Raw genomic sequence first — 7,791 nt, 5'->3', positions numbered from 1 at the left:
TCAACTTCCACCCAGTGTCATTTCACACATTAAAATATACAGGGTGAGTCACCTAACATTTAAACTTAAAATATCTCCGTTGTTTTTAATGATACGAGAAAATGTCTGAGGAAAAAAATGTTTGCTTCAGAGGGGCAATTATTGCGATGGAGAAGACTTTTTTCTGAATGTCATATTCCCCGAAATTTCAAGGTAGTCAATGTTTTCTTAAAGTGGATGACATATTTTCATTGCTGCACCGTTATAGCCAATAAAAAGACAAATTCAACAATGTATAATATATTGACCTTCAAATAACTTTCGGAGCAGTTATTCTTAACAAAGTATAGTTTAACGTACGCAGGAAATTTATATATTTCATACTATTAAATATACAAAAATAGAATGTTAAAGAATATGTTTAAAATGATGGCCGTTAGTATTCAAACATATTTTGTAACCCGCTTCGCAAAGAATATTGCACATTATTTAATATTTCGGGGGGATATTTCGACATTCTGCCATAATACGTTCATGCATATCATCAGCAATTGCTGGTACATTGACGTATACTTTACTTTTTAATTTTCCTCAGAAAAATAAATCGTTTGAAGTCAAATCATATGAACATGTTGACCATTGAACAGTTCAACCACGTCCAATTCAGCGGGTGGGAAACTTCTACCCGAGTCTTGATTTATATGTCCGAAGGTTACTTGAAGGACGACATATTATGCATGGCTGAATTTCTCTTTATTGGCTATAACTTAAACTAATCAAAATTCGTCATCCCATTAAAAAGAACGTCGATAACCTTCACATTTCCGGAAATATGATGTTACGTATGTGGAATTTTCCTATACGCCGCTCTCAACCGTTTTTCGAGCTCGCGTCTGTGAAGTGAAAACGCCCTAAAATCCTTTCCCTTATCACACACCAGTAATGGGGATCATAACCTCGATCAGCTGGGTGGCAACTGTGGGAACGGGAGTGACGCGACGGCGACTGCTAAGAAATCCTTAGATTTCTTGGTATGGAAATTTCTAGCGAGTCCCCGCGCATTTTGGGACTATATAAACCCTTTGGTTTCAACCCTCTTTGGTGCAAAGCATCAGTCACTAGGGAGTTAGCTTGCAACCGTCGTAACGAACAATCCTGTCCTGCCACCGCTTGTGATACAGTGTTTCTCTGCCTCTACCACAGTCCGCCGAATTAGTCTGTGCTCCGTCTGTGCTAATTATCTACTGGGAGCTCCTCTCCAGGTACCCCTCAGTCTGGGAATCTAATTCAGGATCCTCCCTATTGTCTTGAAGAGAACCTTAGACTCAGTAAAATTGCCATAACCAGCAAATTGGACCAATCCAGAGTCCCAGATGACTCCTCCAAGGATGTCGTGACAACCTTAGATGCTCTATTAAGGGGATATAACCGTTTGAAAGTGTCAAAGATTTTTTTCTTTTTACATATTTTCATAGATTGATGTTTTAGAAATATTAAAAATCAAGTCCGATGTAAGAATTTTAAAGATTGACGAAGTTATAGGCATTTGAGTGAAACAATCCAGATAGCATGGGGCGGCGCAGCACGGCGCCGCAGCGGCTCGACCGATCGCAGCGGAACTATACAGGGTCATCCGTTAAAACTGCAACCTACGCGCGCTCGAACAGACGAAAATGGCAACACCGCCTCACGGACGCATTCCACTACAACCATACACCGCCCCGGCGTTCGGAGGGCTGTCAGCGACCGCTGGGCAACAGTGATGCCCGAGCTTCGAAAATCATAGGATGGTCTCTTTCAAATTAACGTCGCAAAGAGCTGTACGGAATTTCCCAGCCCAGGTAAGCGAGCCGCGCGCTCTGCTTTTATGATCGGGTTACCACTCGCACCTTTGAAAACAATGTTGACTGGTTTCGTACCCGTCTCAATTTAAAAAATTTTAACGAGACGTTAATTTGAAAAAGACTGTCCTAAAATTATTGATGCTCGGGCATCACTGCTGCCCAGCGGCCGCTGGCACCTCTCCGAACGCCGGGACGGTGCATGGTTGTAGTGGAATGCGTCCGTGAAGCGGTGTTGCCATATTACCTGTTCGCGCGAGCGCGGGTTGCAACATTAATTGATGACCCTGCACACTGGCAATGAGTGAAAATGAATTTCTGACAGGTCCGCACTACAAAGAAGCGGGTAAAGAAGTGAAGCTAAATAAAATCGTTTGGAATAGTCACTGTCATATATATAAACAGCAAAAATGGAGCGGTATGAAAAAAAAAACCAACAACACGCGGTATTCCCAAGCGGTCACCCATCCAAGTACTAACCGCGCCCAATGTCGCTTAACTTCAGTGATCGGACGAGAACTGGTGTTTTACAGACATAGAATGGTCGTTGGTGAAAATACAGTTTTATTTATCGAAGAAATTGGTACCGACGAGGTCATCATTTCGACGCGCGTTACGAAGAGTAGCACGTTTCATTTTTTTCTTACGGACAACTACATGTAGAAAAAATAAAACGTGCTACTTTTCGTAACGCGCGTCGATTTAATCTTGGAACCCGCGCTCACGCGATCAGGTAAAATGGCAACAGCGCCTCACGGACGCATTCCACTGCAACCATGCACCGGCCCGGCGTTCGGGCTCCAAACTTCGCACATTTGCGAGCGACCGCTGAATAGCAGTGATGCCCGAGCTTCGAAAATTTTGGGACAGTCTCTTTCAAATTAACGTTGCAAAGAGCTATATGAAATTTCCCGGCCCGGGTTGAAGAATTTGCGGCCTTTTTCGTATAACTTTTGAACTATAAAAGATATCGAAATGCAATTTGCGTCGAAAAATGAGGAAAAATTATTCCCTCTTAATGATGGATAATATAAAATATTTTTAGCGGCCGCTGGCACCTCTCCGAACGCCGGGCGGTGCATGGTTGTAGTGGAATGCGTCCGTGAAGCGGTGTTGCCATATTACCTGTTCGCGCGAGCGCGGGTTGCAACATTAATTGATGACCCTGCATACTGGCAATGAGTGAAAATGAATTTCTGACAGGTCCGCACTACAAAGAAGCGGGTAAAGAAGTGAAGCTAAATAAAATCGTTTGGAATAGTCACTGTCATATATATAAACAGCAAAAATGGAGCGGTATGAAAAAAAAATACCAACAACACGCGGTATTCCCAAGCGGTCACCCATCCAAGTACTAACCGCGCCCAATGTCGCTTAACTTCAGTGATCGGACGAGAACTGGTGTTTTACAGACATAGAATGGTCGTTGGTGAAAATACAGTTTTATTTATCGAAGAAATTGGTACCGACGAGGTCATCATTTCGACGCGCGTTACGAAGAGTAGCACGTTTCATTTTTTTCTTACGGACAACTACATGTAGAAAAAATAAAACGTGCTACTTTTCGTAACGCGCGTCGATTTAATCTTGGAACCCGCGCTCACGCGATCAGGTAAAATGGCAACAGCGCCTCACGGACGCATTCCACTGCAACCATGCACCGGCCCGGCGTTCGGGCTCCAAACTTCGCACATTTGCGAGCGACCGCTGAATAGCAGTGATGCCCGAGCTTCGAAAATTTTGGGACAGTCTCTTTCAAATTAACGTTGCAAAGAGCTATATGAAATTTCCCGGCCCGGGTTGAAGAATTTGCGGCCTTTTTCGTATAACTTTTGAACTATAAAAGATATCGAAATGCAATTTGCGTCGAAAAATGAGGAAAAATTATTCCCTCTTAATGATGGATAATATAAAATATTTTTAGCGGCCGCTGGCACCTCTCCGAACGCCGGGCGGTGCATGGTTGTAGTGGAATGCGTCCGTGAAGCGGTGTTGCCATATTACCTGTTCGCGCGAGCGCGGGTTGCAACATTAATTGATGACCCTGCATACTGGCAATGAGTGAAAATGAATTTCTGACAGGTCCGCACTACAAAGAAGCGGGTAAAGAAGTGAAGCTAAATAAAATCGTTTGGAATAGTCACTGTCATATATATAAACAGCAAAAATGGAGCGGTATGAAAAAAAAATACCAACAACACGCGGTATTCCCAAGCGGTCACCCATCCAAGTACTAACCGCGCCCAATGTCGCTTAACTTCAGTGATCGGACGAGAACTGGTGTTTTACAGACATAGAATGGTCGTTGGTGAAAATACAGTTTTATTTATCGAAGAAATTGGTACCGACGAGGTCATCATTTCGACGCGCGTTACGAAGAGTAGCACGTTTCATTTTTTTCTTACGGACAACTACATGTAGAAAAAATAAAACGTGCTACTTTTCGTAACGCGCGTCGATTTAATCTTGGAACCCGCGCTCACGCGATCAGGTAAAATGGCAACAGCGCCTCACGGACGCATTCCACTGCAACCATGCACCGGCCCGGCGTTCGGGCTCCAAACTTCGCACATTTGCGAGCGACCGCTGAATAGCAGTGATGCCCGAGCTTCGAAAATTTTGGGACAGTCTCTTTCAAATTAACGTTGCAAAGAGCTATTTGAAATTTCCCGGCCCGGGTTGAAGAATTTGCGGCCTTTTTCGTATAACTTTTGAACTATAAAAGATATCGAAATGCAATTTGCGTCGAAAAATGAGGAAAAATTATTCCCTCTTAATGATGGATAATATAAAATATTTTTAGCGGCCGCTGGCACCTCTCCGAACGCCGGGCGGTGCATGGTTGTAGTGGAATGCGTCCGTGAAGCGGTGTTGCCATATTACCTGTTCGCGCGAGCGCGGGTTGCAACATTAATTGATGACCCTGCATACTGGCAATGAGTGAAAATGAATTTCTGACAGGTCCGCACTACAAAGAAGCGGGTAAAGAAGTGAAGCTAAATAAAATCGTTTGGAATAGTCACTGTCATATATATAAACAGCAAAAATGGAGCGGTATGAAAAAAAAATACCAACAACACGCGGTATTCCCAAGCGGTCACCCATCCAAGTACTAACCGCGCCCAATGTCGCTTAACTTCAGTGATCGGACGAGAACTGGTGTTTTACAGACATAGAATGGTCGTTGGTGAAAATACAGTTTTATTTATCGAAGAAATTGGTACCGACGAGGTCATCATTTCGACGCGCGTTACGAAGAGTAGCACGTTTCATTTTTTTCTTACGGACAACTACATGTAGAAAAAATAAAACGTGCTACTTTTCGTAACGCGCGTCGATTTAATCTTGGAACCCGCGCTCACGCGATCAGGTAAAATGGCAACAGCGCCTCACGGACGCATTCCACTGCAACCATGCACCGGCCCGGCGTTCGGGCTCCAAACTTCGCACATTTGCGAGCGACCGCTGAATAGCAGTGATGCCCGAGCTTCGAAAATTTTGGGACAGTCTCTTTCAAATTAACGTTGCAAAGAGCTATTTGAAATTTCCCGGCCCGGGTTGAAGAATTTGCGGCCTTTTTCGTATAACTTTTGAACTATAAAAGATATCGAAATGCAATTTGCGTCGAAAAATGAGGAAAAATTATTCCCTCTTAATGATGGATAATATAAAATATTTTTAGCGGTCGCTGGCACCTCTCCGAACGCCGGGCGGTGCATGGTTGTAGTGGAATGCGTCCGTGAAGCGGTGTTGCCATATTACCTGTTCGCGCGAGCGCGGGTTGCAACATTAATTGATGACCCTGCACACTGGCAATGAGTGAAAATGAATTTCTGACAGGTCCGCACTACAAAGAAGCGGGTAAAGAAGTGAAGCTAAATAAAATCGTTTGGAATAGTCACTGTCATATATATAAACAGCAAAAATGGAGCGGTATGAAAAAAAAATACCAACAACACGCGGTATTCCCAAGCGGTCACCCATCCAAGTACTAACCGCGCCCAATGTCGCTTAACTTCAGTGATCGGACGAGAACTGGTGTTTTACAGACATAGAATGGTCGTTGGTGAAAATACAGTTTTATTTATCGAAGAAATTGGTACCGACGAGGTCATCATTTCGACGCGCGTTACGAAGAGTAGCACGTTTCATTTTTTTCTTACGGACAACTACATGTAGAAAAAATAAAACGTGCTACTTTTCGTAACGCGCGTCGATTTAATCTTGGAACCCGCGCTCACGCGATCAGGTAAAATGGCAACAGCGCCTCACGGACGCATTCCACTGCAACCATGCACCGGCCCGGCGTTCGGGCTCCAAACTTCGCACATTTGCGAGCGACCGCTGAATAGCAGTGATGCCCGAGCTTCGAAAATTTTGGGACAGTCTCTTTCAAATTAACGTTGCAAAGAGCTATTTGAAATTTCCCGGCCCGGGTTGAAGAATTTGGGGCCTTTTTCGTATAACTTTTGAACTATAAAAGATATCGAAATGCAATTTGCGTCGAAAAATGAGGAAAAATTATTCCCTCTTAATGATGGATAATATAAAATATTTTTAGCGGCCGCTGGCACCTCTCCGAACGCCGGGCGGTGCATGGTTGTAGTGGAATGCGTCCGTGAAGCGGTGTTGCCATATTACCTGTTCGCGCGAGCGCGGGTTGCAACATTAATTGATGACCCTGCACACTGGCAATGAGTGAAAATGAATTTCTGACAGGTCCGCACTACAAAGAAGCGGGTAAAGAAGTGAAGCTAAATAAAATCGTTTGGAATAGTCACTGTCATATATATAAACAGCAAAAATGGAGCGGTATGAAAAAAAAATACCAACAACACGCGGTATTCCCAAGCGGTCACCCATCCAAGTACTAACCGCGCCCAATGTCGCTTAACTTCAGTGATCGGACGAGAACTGGTGTTTTACAGACATAGAATGGTCGTTGGTGAAAATACAGTTTTATTTATCGAAGAAATTGGTACCGACGAGGTCATCATTTCGACGCGCGTTACGAAGAGTAGCACGTTTCATTTTTTTCTTACGGACAACTACATGTAGAAAAAATAAAACGTGCTACTTTTCGTAACGCGCGTCGATTTAATCTTGGAACCCGCGCTCACGCGATCAGGTAAAATGGCAACAGCGCCTCACGGACGCATTCCACTGCAACCATGCACCGGCCCGGCGTTCGGGCTCCAAACTTCGCACATTTGCGAGCGACCGCTGAATAGCAGTGATGCCCGAGCTTCGAAAATTTTGGGACAGTCTCTTTCAAATTAACGTTGCAAAGAGCTATTTGAAATTTCCCGGCCCGGGTTGAAGAATTTGGGGCCTTTTTCGTATAACTTTTGAACTATAAAAGATATCGAAATGCAATTTGCGTCGAAAAATGAGGAAAAATTATTCCCTCTTAATGATGGATAATATAAAATATTTTTAGCGGTCGCTGGCACCTCTCCGAACGCCGGGCGGTGCATGGTTGTAGTGGAATGCGTCCGTGCAGCGGTGTTGCCATATTACCTGTTCGCGCGAGCGCGGGTTGCAACATTAATTGATGACCCTGCACACTGGCAATGAGTGAAAATGAATTTCTGACAGGTCCGCACTACAAAGAAGCGGGTAAAGAAGTGAAGCTAAATAAAATCGTTTGGAATAGTCACTGTCATATATATAAACAGCAAAAATGGAGCGGTATGAAAAAAAAATACCAACAACACGCGGTATTCCCAAGCGGTCACCCATCCAAGTACTAACCGCGCCCAATGTCGCTTAACTTCAGTGATCGGACGAGAACTGGTGTTTTACAGACATAGAATGGTCGTTGGTGAAAATACAGTTTTATTTATCGAAGAAATTGGTACCGACGAGGTCATCATTTCGACGCGCGTTACGAAGAGTAGCACGTTTCATTTTTTTCTTACGGACAACTACATGTAGAAAAAATAAAACGTGCTACTTTTCGTAACGCGCG

The 7,791-nt window shown here is 43.9% G+C and overlaps 7 non-coding genes across 7 annotated transcripts; all 7 read right to left on the bottom strand.

Moving 5' to 3' along the window:
- Positions 1-2,251: 2,251 nt before the first annotated feature.
- On the bottom strand, positions 2,252-2,372 carry LOC143371846 (5S ribosomal RNA). Its single transcript, XR_013086130.1, has one exon. It is a non-coding gene; the product is annotated as a 5S ribosomal RNA (ribosomal RNA).
- Positions 2,373-3,130: 758 nt separating this feature from the next.
- LOC143371862 (5S ribosomal RNA) lies at positions 3,131-3,251 on the bottom strand. The gene has a single exon (XR_013086146.1). It is a non-coding gene; the product is annotated as a 5S ribosomal RNA (ribosomal RNA).
- A 758-nt stretch (positions 3,252-4,009) lies between these two features.
- On the bottom strand, positions 4,010-4,130 carry LOC143371861 (5S ribosomal RNA). Its single transcript, XR_013086145.1, has one exon. It is a non-coding gene; the product is annotated as a 5S ribosomal RNA (ribosomal RNA).
- A 758-nt stretch (positions 4,131-4,888) lies between these two features.
- Positions 4,889-5,009, bottom strand: LOC143371859 (5S ribosomal RNA). The gene has a single exon (XR_013086143.1). It is a non-coding gene; the product is annotated as a 5S ribosomal RNA (ribosomal RNA).
- A 758-nt stretch (positions 5,010-5,767) lies between these two features.
- LOC143371858 (5S ribosomal RNA) lies at positions 5,768-5,888 on the bottom strand. Its single transcript, XR_013086142.1, has one exon. It is a non-coding gene; the product is annotated as a 5S ribosomal RNA (ribosomal RNA).
- Positions 5,889-6,646: 758 nt separating this feature from the next.
- On the bottom strand, positions 6,647-6,767 carry LOC143371857 (5S ribosomal RNA). The gene has a single exon (XR_013086141.1). It is a non-coding gene; the product is annotated as a 5S ribosomal RNA (ribosomal RNA).
- A 758-nt stretch (positions 6,768-7,525) lies between these two features.
- Positions 7,526-7,646, bottom strand: LOC143371856 (5S ribosomal RNA). Its single transcript, XR_013086140.1, has one exon. It is a non-coding gene; the product is annotated as a 5S ribosomal RNA (ribosomal RNA).
- Between the last annotated feature and the right edge of the window lie 145 nt (positions 7,647-7,791).

This window comes from Andrena cerasifolii, chromosome 7 (genome assembly GCF_050908995.1).
Source record: "Andrena cerasifolii isolate SP2316 chromosome 7, iyAndCera1_principal, whole genome shotgun sequence".
NCBI lineage: Eukaryota > Metazoa > Arthropoda > Insecta > Hymenoptera > Andrenidae > Andrena > Andrena cerasifolii.
The sequence above is the reverse complement of the archived record's forward strand: the minus strand, read 5'-3'. Positions and strand labels throughout refer to the sequence as shown.